Source organism: Manis javanica, chromosome 10 (genome assembly GCF_040802235.1).
Source record: "Manis javanica isolate MJ-LG chromosome 10, MJ_LKY, whole genome shotgun sequence".
NCBI lineage: Eukaryota > Metazoa > Chordata > Mammalia > Pholidota > Manidae > Manis > Manis javanica.
In genome coordinates, this window is record NC_133165.1 from 79723619 (window position 1) to 79736101 (window position 12483).

At 37.1% G+C, this 12483-nt stretch overlaps 1 long non-coding RNA gene across 2 annotated transcripts in view; it reads right to left on the minus strand.

Moving 5' to 3' along the window:
* Positions 1 to 12483, minus strand: part of LOC118967235 (uncharacterized) — a 152698-nt gene that overhangs the window by 62655 nt on the left and 77560 nt on the right. For both annotated transcript variants that reach the window (XR_005054128.2, XR_012121441.1), the window contains exon 7: positions 4627 to 4779. This is a non-coding gene — a long non-coding RNA (uncharacterized lncRNA). The remainder of the gene's footprint in view (positions 1 to 4626; positions 4780 to 12483) is intronic.

Consider the following 12483-nt stretch of genomic DNA (forward strand, 5'->3'; position numbering starts at 1 on the left):
TTCTACACACTGGCCTCCATAAAGAGCTACTTTCAGAAATCCTGAACTTTTGCTGGTTGCAATGACTGGGTAATGCTTTAGATTGTTTCCTATGAGGAGCTGAGTGAGTATATCCTAAGGGTGAGAAAAAGGTTATTTGGTAGTCACGGAATCTAACTGTCTGCACAATTCATACTCCACTGCTGGAATAAATACAGAATCATAGCTGGAAAGGGGAAGCCCAACAAGGGAACTAATTTTTCCACCCTCATTGCTTATGCATGTGATCATGAAACTAGTTCTCAGCAATAGTGAATGTTTTGTGCTTTGCTTTTAAGCCAAGTTGGTAAAGAATTACATGTGAAGCCTTCACAATAAGTTCCTTCTTCCTATCACCTTGATGCAAGTAAGCATGACTGATTTGAGCCATGTGTTAAAGCCCAAAATAAAAGGAGACTGGGTCTCTTCATCATTGCACAAAAGCTGTCTGTCAATCAGCTTTACACAATTGAGAAAGAGACTTCCTCCTATGTAAGTTATTGTACATAGGAGTAATTTGTTATATCAACTGGGATTGTTATTAAAACAATTTGTAATAAAAGTTATGATGCAAAATTTACCTGCATCAAGGGGATGGAGGTAAGGAAGTTATGGGGTTATATTATCTAATAGATAACAGGATTCAGTTTGTCATACATTCAGGGAACAATCCCAAGTCATACATATTGCCCTCTTCATGCAACATAACTAAATAAAATAAACTTGGCTTTTGAAAACTGAATCATATAAGCATTGATCCTCCCACCCAACATAGCTATTTAACTTCTAATATTTTTCCTAGTGGTTATGAAGGATACTGGTGTATTTCAAATAAATCTCTATCCTCAAAGATTATATCTATTTTAAGTAATAGTGAATAACTTTGATAAGGTAAATATAATACACCATATGCTATATGCCATGCAAAATAAAATGCTATGTTTTATTGTAAGTCAGAAGAGAGAGATTGATTCCTTCTTGGGAAACTGTGAAAAATATTTTAGAAACAGGCTTTTCTTTAGCTTGGTCAGGAAAATTGAGTCCGATTCAGACAGAGGTACAAACAATGTGTTTTAGATAGAGAAAATATTAATTAATGGGCAGAAGTACAGGAAGAATGAAGGTGACTCCGGATTCTAGTGGTTTAAACCTCTGGTGTTTGATGGGGAAGGAAACTGGGAGATGACACTGAAACCGAAGGTGTGACAGATCACAGAAGAACCTTGAATCCCAAGTGAAGCTCTTTAATTTTATTGGCTAAGTTTTCTTAGGCAATGGGGAGGCACTCCCTGCACTTCTTTCCCCAGGTAGCTTGTCTGGACCAGTTGATAGGCTTGGGAAAATTTGTACAGCAGATAATAGGATTATTGAATTTAGACATAAATTCTCCAGTGTTTCAGGCAAACCTAATACATCACCTGGGCAATACTGCTTTCTTGTGATTTTAAAAGACTTTGGTGAACCTTCCCCTCATACTGTAGAGTGAGTTAGCAAGCATTTAAGAGGCTTCCTCTGATGGCTATAATTAAGCTTCAGAGGGAACAGGCACAGCCATTTAGTTGAACTGAAACTATTGTTAGCGATGTGCACTTCACCCTAGCTTGTTTTCCATCACATTTTCCAGAGGTTGAATAAATGTTCCAATTTAGAATGGTAGGGAAAGTCAGTATGCCGGCAAGAATTTTTATAGCTGTCTGATTCAGAATCACCTTGAGCCACTGCACACCCTGTAGACAGCATGACACTCCAGGAACCTCTTGGTCCTGTGCTGTTTCCAGCCTGCTTTGAAGCCTTCCTTACCAGGTATCCTATGCTTTAGCCTACTGAACTGTTTTGTTTCCAGAGAGTCAGTAGTCTTCATACATTCATGCCTATCCCCATGGATTTTAGTTCAATTTTATCTATGCCTATGTATCCTCCTCTTCTTTAGCATCCCTTCTTCACTTCTAATCAGTCTTATTTTGCCACAGAATTCCCACTTATCTTTCAAAACTTACAGTTGTACAAGTGATTTTTTTTATGAGAACTTCTCTAATGATTATATGATGAAAAATTAATTGGATCTTTATGCACACATAGAATTTTGAAAACATTTTCCAGAATGTTATTACACTACACAGATATACCTCATTTTATTGAACTTTGCTTTCTTGCACTTGGCAAATATTGTTATATATAAATGAAAGGTTCATGGCAACACTGCATCAAGAAAGTCTACTGGCACCATTTTTCCAACAGGATTTGCTCACTGTGTCTCTGTGTCATGTTTTGGTAATTCTCACAGTATTTCCAACTCTTCATTATTATTATATTTGTTACTGTGATTTGTGACCAGTGATTACAACTCACTGAAAGTTCAGATGATGGTCAACATTTTTATAAATGAAGCATTCTTAACAAAGCTATGCACATATTTTTTGGACAATGCTATTGCACACTTAATAGATTATATATAGTGCAGACAACTTTTTTTATGTACTGGGAAACCAAGAAATTAATTTGATTTGCTTTATTGCAATATTTGCTTTATTACAGAGGTCTGGAACCAAGTACACATTATCTCTAAGGTATGCCTGTACTGTGTGGTATATATCTGACTTGCTAAACTGGCAGCTTCTTGGGTGCAGGGATAACACAATGTTATAAATACTATGTTCAAGACATGTGCAAGATGTTATGAGAAGATAAAGGAAGCAAAATCAAAGAGCCTATAGAAACCACTGGAAAATGAAAATGTTCTGAGTGGCATAGAAAATTCCGAGGAAGTCTAGGTAAAGGTAACAAAAAGATTGAAAAATTTTAAAAATTAAATAAATGTTAAAACAGTTTTCACTTTCTTATTAAAGGAAAAGAAGGAGAATTTAAATGGAAAATAAGATAAACCCCTGTCTTGCCTTCAAGATCATTATAATTTCATGTTGTAGATACAGCTATGAAACAACAATCAGTTGGTAAATGATGTAAATAGCAATTCAGGACCAACTTTTATGGATCAGATTTATAACAGTTCTAAGAAGAGAGAGATAAATAATCACAGGAATAGACACTCTGTCATCTTGAACATTTTGACTGGTAAGTTCAGTGCAGTGTTGAAGGTGGGATTCTATCAGGAGCCAAAAGATTTCTACAGATTGGGGGTGATGACTGGCCAAAAGGAGCAAGACAGATGCTTCCTGTGCACGCCAAGAAAATGAACCTCAAAAGTAGAGGACAGAGATCTGACTTCCTATTTACAGCATGCTTTTTATATCTTCATTTAAGTCAGTTATAAAAGCACTGACTGGGACAGTATTCTATTCCTCCCGGTTATGCTAATTCACCTACTGCTAACTTTTGTTCAGTCGTTCAACCAGTTACAATAGTCAATTATTATGTCTTTATCCTTCACCATTACAGCAAGGGAGGCTACCTAATGCCTTGCTGATTCAAGATTGAGGTCTACTAAATACCTTAATTCTACTAGACTAGTTACCTTGTTAAATTAGAAAACAAGGTTACTCTGACCTGTTTGTTGGATGCCTAATAAATAATGTCATCCTTTAGTAATGTTCCTAAACTTATGCTATAATAATCTCTTGAATCTTATCCAAATTAATGCTAAATTGTAATGCTCAAATATAAAAATAAGAGATTTGAAGTGGCCTAATATAAAAACACATATACAAAGTTCAACCTTAAAAAATGAATTCAAGAAGAAAAAGAAGGAAATACAAAAAAGAAAATTAGGAAGAGAGAAATTTCTAAATGAAGAGACAAATATTTGAATGCCATACAATTTTTTTTACTCAGAACAAAGATTCATTGTTGCAAATAAAAAATTCTTGATTTTAGTCTCGTGTGTGCCTAGGAATGTTTTGAAAACTTCATAATTGAATGTTGAACAGTGACTTCCTTGATAAAGGTGGTGGCTGTTCTATCTCATGACCTTTGCTAAATAGTGGAAGGGCTCTAGGGTTTGGAGACAGGGACATAGATGTTTGAGAAGTGATGTTTCTAAATAATACATTCTACTACGCATGACCAATACTGGGGAAAGGAAAACATATATGAATGAATAAAATGTTAAAACATACAAGCACATTTATGTGTATATCTCTAAACCCAGACCTAAGCAAGCTAAAAGCAATGAAGCTGCACCTCAGTAGATAAAGTGATATTATAGAATCAGCAGCAAAAAATTTGGAATCAAAATTGCCCATAATCCCTTAAACTTCCTTAAATGTATATGAATTAAAATGTAATGACTTTGTGTAATCTACCCTGGATTGTAATATTTGTGAGTAAAGTGTCATATTTATATAATAAACTGTACATGGAAAATAAAATCTTACAGAGTTTCTGTCTTTAATTACCTAAAAGAAATGTGCTCAGTTAGTTTCTGGAAGTCAGCTCTGTTTGCTGGACTCCCTTCTACTGCTCCAGCATGAAATCCACAGCATGCACTGTCTTCTCTCAGGCCTCTCTTCATTTTTTCTGTTTTTTTTTTCCCTCTCAGGATTCAATTCATTGACATTCACTTGCCTTTAAATGTTATGATTTTTAAACATTTCCTATTTCCCTTTCAGAGTGTTAGAGAAAACAAAACTCAAACAATTCTCATCTACTTACTCTGTGGCCAAAAGATGAAAATTATATACTTCTTTGGTGTTTGTTAGTAATTGCCTGTAACATCTCTGTGATCTTCCATTATTTCAGCTTCTTGTTTGAGGAGCTAATTAAATGATTCCCAGTGAATGTTTTTTTCACATTTTCCTTTAAGTTCTATAAAAAGAGAAAAAAATCTTTCACATGGGCTCAGAAACCTAACAAAAGTTGATGTTCAAGGTACAAGATTTCTTAAAATACATATGCTTATGATACAGTATTCCTTCCTTGACATCTGCCCAGAGTGGTTGTTTAATTAGCGTTTTCATGTCCCTGAGTTTTGGGGTGGTGAGCCAGGTAGATGTGGAAGATACAGATTTGAAAACATCCAGGAAAAGAGGGCAGACTCATTCTACCCAAGAACATCTATTGAGGAGAAGCTCTTGAAAGATGGGGGAGGTAGGGAGGGAGAGGATGGAAGCTAAAGAGAGAGTAACATTCAGGTAAATAGCGATTTTGAGAGTTTAGAGTTTAGACTAAGGTATGAGAAGTGATTACCATAAAGGAAATTTTGGAGAGAGGAGAAGTTTAAACATATTTTAGAAAAACCGCCACAGATTTTAGGATGGAACGTAACCGACTACCGCTGTTACACTGTTTTCTTCTTCTTTTTATTTTTTATTTTGTTAATACTTTTGAACTGTTGTCACTGGGGGACAGACATAAGGTTATGTGTGGACTGTCTCTATATACTCACTTCATAAAGGGAAAGGAAAAGGGAAAACAGAAGAGGAAACCTTAGGAATGGAATGGAGAAGTGGGAGGAAGGTGGTAGCAGTACCTAAAACCAGGCTCACGTAAAGTTTTAAAGGTTCAAAGCATGGCTCTGTATTATTATCTCATTTAACCAGGCAGCAGTAATTAAAGATAATGACAAATAGACAAAATTGTACAGTTCTTATTTGAAAACTTCATTGTTTTCCTTGGGCAAGTTCCCAATTACTTTTTCTTAATATTGCCAGACTCTTCAGTCCATAAAGTGTCCAAGAAAAATACAGTTTTTAAGGCTGTTCATTAGTATCTTTGAAATTTTGGGGGTCTACCATCTGACCTATACCTTCTGGAAAGGACTTTAAGATTATGCATATGTGAGTGTGTGTGTGTGTGTGTGTGCGTGTGTGTGTTTTACATCTCACCACCTTAGAATGAAAACATTTTCAATACTTGCCAAGCACATAATTTTCCTTCCCTCTTATTTCTATCTGTACTACTTCCCTTCTCTTTCTTCTACCTTTTAAGTTAAAGTCTTTTAAAATCGTCAGAGAATCAATTAAAAGAAAATAATTCTTATGTTTATTCCAATCATGCTTCATTGTTGATTAAACAGTTATATCATATTTATCAAATTCAGTAAAATATATTCGCTATTTCCAAAGACAGAAAATTCATCCTAAAAAGTGAGATGAATCATATTAAAGTTCCTGAAAACATGTAATCTCCAAAACAGAAAATATCCTGAAATAAAGGTAACAGTATCTGAACTATGCATCTATTTTTTAAAAGTGACTACCTTGAAAGGAAACCAAATATTTAGATATATGACTTCTGGGTTATTTATATATATATATATATTGTATACATATCACAAGAATATGTGCATTGTACTAATCATTTGTGATTAAATTGGGCTCATTTTGCACATTCTTCCCAAACTTTAAATTTTTATATTTTTTCTTCATGATAATTTAAAGAGTTGTTTGTGATTAGAGACTTTCTCATTATCAGTATAACCATTGTTTAATTTTTTCATTCACCCAAAGAATGCTTTGGGATCTCACTCTTTGATTTGTTTTGCAATTAAATTGGCCACAATAGTTAATGGAATTTATCTAACTTACACAGTATAAAAAGAACAACTTTATTATGACTATGTTTTTACTTTGCAGAAAAAGATAAAATGTTAAACTTCCCCATCTCAAATAGTCCTCAATTGCCTAACTTTCAAAAATAAATGATTTCTATTATTTTTATTTTTTTTCATTTTGGTATCATCAACCTACAATTACATGAGGAACATTATGTTTACTAGACACCCCCCCATCACCAAGTCCCCCCCAACAAACCCCATTACAGTCACTGTCCATCAGTGTAGTAAGATGATGTAGAATGGCTACTCGTCTTCTCTGTGTTGCACAGCCCTCCCAGTGCCCCCCTAACATTATACATGCTAATCGTAATGCCCCCTTTCTTCCCCCTGCCCCTTATCCCGCCCTTCCCACCCATCCTCCCCAGTCCCTTTCTCTTTGGTAACTGTTAGTTCATTCTTGGGTTCTGTGATTTTGTTGCTGTTTTGTTCCTTCAGTTTTTTCTTTGTTCTTATACTCCACATATGAGTGAAATTATTTGGTACTTGTCTTTCTCGACCTGGCTTATTTCACTGAGCATAATACCCTCTAGCTCCATCCATGTTGTTGCAAATGGTAGGATTCGTTTTCTTCTTATGGCTGAATAATATTCCACTGTGTATATGTACCACATCTTCTTTATCCATTCATCTACTGATGGACACTTAGGTTGCTTCCATTTCTTTGCTATTGTAAATAGTGCTGCAATAAACATAGGGGTGCATCTGTCTTTTTCTAATTGGGCTGCTGCATTGTTAGGGTAAATTACTAGAAGTGGAATTTCTGGGTCAAACAGTATTTCTATTTTGAGCTTTTTGAGGAACCTCCATACTGCTTTCCACAATGGTTGAACTAGTTTACATTCACACCAGCAGTATAGGAGGGTTCCCCTATACTTGCCAACATTTGTTGTTGTTTGTCTTTTGGATGGCGGCGAACCTTACTGGTGTGAGGTGATATCTCATTGTGGTTTTAATTTGCATTTCTCTGATGTGCAGCATCTTTTCATGTGTCGGTTGGCCATCTGAATTTCCTCTTTGGAGAACTGTCTGTTCAGCTCCTCTGCCCATTTTTAAATTGGATTATTTGCTTTTTGTTTGTTGAGGTGTGTGAGCTTTTTATATATTTTGGATGTCAACCCTTTATCGGATCTGTCATTTATGAATATATTCTCCCATACTGTAGGATGCCTTTTTGTTCTATTGGTGGTGTCCATTGCTGTACAGAAACTTTTCAGCTTGATATAGTCCCACTTGTTCATTTTTGCTATTATTTCCCTTGCCTGGGGAGATATGTTCATGAAGAAGTCGCTCATGTTTATGTCCAAGAGATATTTGCCTATGTTTTTTTCTAAGAGTTTCATGGTTTCATGACCTACATTCAGGTCTTTGATCCATTTTGAATTTACTTTTGTGTATGGGGTTAGAGACAGTGATCTAGTTTCATTCTCTTATATGCAGCTGTCCAGTTTTGCCAACCCAGCTGTTGAAGAGGCTGTCATTTCCCCATTGTATGTCCATGGCTCAATATTAATTGACCATATATGTTTGTTAATATCTGGACTCTCTATCCTGTTCCTCTGGTCTATGGCTCTGTTCTTGTGCCAGTACCAAATTGTCTTGATTACTGTGGCTTTGTAGTAGAGCTTGAAGTTGGGAAGTGAGATGCCCCCTGCCTTATTCTTCCTTCTCAGGATTGCTTTGGCTTTTTGGGGTCTTTTGTGGTTCCATATAGATTTTAAAACTATTTGTTCTAGTTCATTGAAGAATGTGGTTGATATTTTGTTAGGCATTGGTTTGAATCTGTAGAGTGCTTTAGGTAGGATGGCCCTTTTGACAATATTAATTCTTCCTAGCCAAGAGCATGGAATGAGTTTCCATTTGTTAGTGTCCTATTTAATTTCTCTTGAGTGTCCTGTGGTTTTCAGGGTATAGGTCTTTCACTTCCTTGGTTAGGTTTATTCCCAGATATTTTATTCTTTTTGATGCAGTTGTGAATGGAATTGTTTTCGTGATTTCTCTTTCTATTAGTTCATCGTTAGTGTATAGGAAAGCCTCAGATTTCTGTGTATTAATTTTGTATCCTGCAACTTTGCTGAATTCAGATATTAGTTGTAATAGTTTTGGAATGGATTCTGTAGGGTTTCTTATGTAAAATATCATGTCATCTGCAAATACTGACAGTTTGACTTCTTTTTTACCAATCTGGATGCCTTGTATTTCTTTGTTTTGTCTGATTGCCATGGCTAGGACCTCCAGTACTATGTTGAATAGCAGTGCGGAGAGTGGGCATCCGTATCTTGTTCCCGATCTTAGAGGGAAAGCTTTCAGCTTCTCTCTGTTACATATGATGTTGGCTGTGGGTTTTTCATATATGGCCTTTATTATGTTGAGGTACTTGCCATCTATACCCATTTTGTTGAGAGGTTTTATCATTAATGGATGTTGAATTTTGTCGAATGCTTTTTCAGCATCTATGGACATGATCATGTGGTTTCTGCCCTTCTTTTTGTTGATGGATTTTTGAATGCTGTACCATCCTTGCATCCCTGGGATGAATTCCACTTGCTCATGGTGTATGATCCTCTTGAAGTATTTTTGAATTTGGTTTGCAAATATTTCATTGAGTATTTTTGCATCTATGTTCATCAAGGATATTGGTCTGTAATTTACTTTTTTTTGGTGGGGTCTTTGCCTGGTTTTGGTATTAGAGTGAAGCTGGCTTCATTGAATGAGTTTGAAAGTATTCCCTCCTCTTCTATTTTTTGGAAAACTTTAAGGAGGATGGGTATTATGTATTCTCTATATGTCTGATAAAATTCAGCAGTGAATCCATCCAGACCAGGGGTTTTGTTCTTGGGTAGTTTTCTGATTACCAATTCAATTTTTTGCTGGTAATTGGTCTGTTTAGATTTTCTAACTCTTCCTTGGTCAGTCTTGGAAGGTTGTATTTTTCTAGGAAGTTGTCCATTTCTTCTAGGTTTTTCAGCTTGTTAGCATATAGATTTTTGTAGTATTCTCTAATAATTTTTTGTATTTCTGTGGGGTCCATCATGATTTTTCCTTTCTCATTTCTGATTCTGTTAATGTGTGTAGATTCTCTTTTTCTCTTAATAAGTCTGGCTGGGGGCTTATCTATTTTGTTTATTTTTTCAAAGAACCAGCTCTTGGTTTCATTGATTTTTTTCTATTCTTCTCAATTTTGTTTATTTCTTTTCTGATCTTTATTATGGCCCTCCTTCTGCTGACTTTGGGCCTCATTTGTTCTTCTTTTTCCAGTTTCAGTAATTATGACTTTAAACTATTCATTAGGGATTGTTCTTCCTTCTTTAAATATGCCTGGATTGCTATATACTTTCCTCTTAGAACTACCTTCGCTGCGTCCCACAGAACTTGGGCTTTATGCTGTCATTGTCATTTGTCTCCATATATTGCTTGATCTCTGTTTTAATTTGGTCATTGATCCATTGATTATTTAGAAGCATGTTGTTAAGCCTCCATATGTTTGTGAGCCTTTTTGTTTTCTTTGTATAATTTATTTCTAGTTTTATGACTTTGTGGTCTGAGAAGTTGGTTGGTAGAATTTCAGTCTTTTTGAATTTACTGAGGCTCTTTTTGTGGCCTAGTATGTGGTCTATTCTGGAAAATGTTCCATGTGCACTTGAGAAGAATGTTTATCCTGCTGGTTTTGGGTGGAGAGTTCTATAGATGTCTATTAGATCCATCTGTTCTAGTGTGTTGTTCAGTGCCTCTGTGTCCTTACTTATTTTCTGTCTGGTGGATCTCTCCTTTGGATTGAGTGGTGTGTTGAAGTCTCCCAGAATGAATGCATTGCATTCTATTTCCTCCTTTAATTATGTTAGTATTTGTTTCAGATATGTTGGTGCTCCTGTATTGGGTGCATATATATTTATAATGGTTATATCCTCTTGTTGGACTGAGCCCTTTATCATTATGTAATGTCCTTATTTATCTCTTGTTATTTTCTTTGTTTTGAAGTCTATTTTATCTGTAACAAATACTGTAACACCTGATTTATTCTCCCTATTGTTTGCATGAAATATCTTTTTCCATCCCTTGACTTTTAGTTTGTGCATGTCTTTGGGTTTGAGGTGAGTCTCTTGTAAGCAGCATATAGATGGGTTTTGTTTTTTTATCCATACTGTTACTCTTTGTCTTTTGATTGGTGCATTCAGTCTATTTATATTTAGGGTGATTGTTGAAAGATGTACTTATTGCCATTGCAGGCTTTAGATTCGTGGTTACCAAAGGTTCAAGGGTAGCTTCTTTACTATCTAGCCATCTAACTTAACTCTCTTATTAAGCTATTATAAACACAGTCGGATGATTCTTTATTTCTCTCCCTTCTTATTCCTCCTCCTCCATTCTTTATATGTTAGGTGTTTTATTCTGTACTCTTGTGTTTCCTTTGACTGCTTTTGTGAGTAGTTGATTTTATTTTTTGCCTTTAGTTAGTATTTTGTTGGCCTGCTTTCTCTGCTGTGATTTTATTTCTCTGGTGACATATGTTTAGCCTTAGGAGTGCTTCCATCTAGAGCAGTCCCTTTAAAATATCCTGTAGAGGTGGTTTGTGGGAGGCAAATTCCCTCAACTCTTGTTTTTTTAATCCCTCTTCATATTTAAATGATAGTTGTGCTGGATACAGTATGCTTGGTTCAAGGCCTTTCTGCTTCATTGCATTAAATATATCATGCCATTCTCTACTGGCCTGTAAGGTTTCTGTTGAGAAGTCTGATGATAGACTGATGGGTTTTCCTTTGTAGGTGACCTTTTTTCTCTCTCTGGCTGCCTTTAATACTCTGTCCTTGTCTTTGATCTTTGTCATTTTAATTATGACATGTCTTGGTGTTGTCCTCCTTGGGTTCCTTGTGCTGGGAGTTCTGTGGGCCTCCATGGTCTGAGAGACTATTTCCTCCCCCAGTTTGGGGAAATTTTCAGCACTTATTTCTTCAAAGACACTTTCTAATCCTTTTTCTCTCTCTTCTTCTTCTGGTACTCTGATAATGCGAATATTGTTCCTTTGGATTGGTCACACAGTTCTCTTAATATTCTTTCATTCCTGGAGGTCCTTTTATCTCTCTCTGCCTCAACTTCTCTGCATTCCTGTTCTCTGATTTCTATTCCATTAACAGCCTCTTGCACCTGGTCTAGTCTGCTCTTAAGTCCTTCCAGAGATTGTTTTATTTCTGTATTCTCCCTCCCTACTTGCTCCTTTAGCTCTTGTATATTTCTCCACAGTTCCATCAGCATGGTTATGACCTTTATTTTGAATTCCTTTTCAGGAATATTGGTTAAGTGTATCTCCCCAGGCCCTCTTTCGGGGGTTGTCTAGGTAATTCTGGACTGGACCAAATTCTTCTGCCTTTTCATGGTGATAGAGATAGTTGTAGGCAGGTAGCACGTGTGTCAGCTGGGAGAACAAAGTCCTTTCCTGTTTGTTGGTCTCCTTGCCCTTCTCCGCTGCCTGTGTTGGTTACCTGCACCCCTGGAGCCAGCCTGTATTAATCCCCTAAGGTGCCTTGCCGGGGTCGCTGTCAGGGTAGCCCAGAGCCCTGCAGTGAGTGGCAGGCATACTGGGTGTGCTCTCCTGTGAGAGTGGCACCCTTTTGCGTCTTGCCCCAGTTTCTTCTGCCTGTGCTGGGAAGCTGCACACTGGCAGTGGCCTTTGGGTCTGGCTCTGGTGGCTGCACACCAGGAGGATATTCTGGGTTGCTGCTGGGGGTGCGGCCACTCCTGGGCCACTCTGCTGCTGCCATGAGCATGCATGGCCGCTGCCCAGTTGCTCAACTGCTGCCACGAGCGCGCAGCTGCTCCCCGGTCCCGGGCCGCTTGACCGTCGCCACCGCTGGCTTACTCGTCCTCTTCCAGGCCGCTCCACCACTCTCAGGCTACTGGGCCACTGTGTCAGGGGCCCTGGCCAGGGGAATGACTGGCAGGCTGCTTATTGCCATGAGGGG